Here is a 587-nt window from a genome sequence, read left to right as displayed (position 1 = left end):
TGTGGAATCCAAAGACTTGGACTCTATGCCTCTAGCTACATTGTTTGGAAAGCTTCAAGAGCACGAGATGGAATTGAGTCGCTTGACGATGCATGAGGATTCGGACTGGAAGAAGAAGAGCATCACATTGAAGGCTACGACCTCCAAAACAAAAGAAGATAAAGATGATGATGAATCTGACTCCGATCTGGATGATGAAACAATGGGTCTCCTTGTTCGAAAATTCAGTAAATTCATAAAGAGAAAAGGAGGATTCAAGAAGTTTCAAAAGAAAGAAGCGAAGGAATCAACAAACAAAGGCAAGAACACCAAAGATCACTTCACTTGCCACGATTGCGGAAAAGTAGGACACATGCGATTTCAATGCCCAACTTATCTGAAAAAGGTTGATTGAGAAAAGAGCACTCTCAGGGAATTCAAGTCAAAAAAGGTCTACATCATATGGGATGTACCTGAGGAGGAAACGACATCAAGCACCTCTAGTGAGGAGGAGTCAACAAAGCTATATTTGATGGCTAGATCTGACAACGATGGGAATTCAGACTCACACGAAGATAATCATGAGGTATATTCTGACACCTCATCCA

Source organism: Lupinus angustifolius, chromosome LG01 (genome assembly GCF_001865875.1).
Source record: "Lupinus angustifolius cultivar Tanjil chromosome LG01, LupAngTanjil_v1.0, whole genome shotgun sequence".
NCBI lineage: Eukaryota > Viridiplantae > Streptophyta > Magnoliopsida > Fabales > Fabaceae > Lupinus > Lupinus angustifolius.
The sequence above is the reverse complement of the archived record's forward strand: the minus strand, read 5'-3'. Positions refer to the sequence as shown.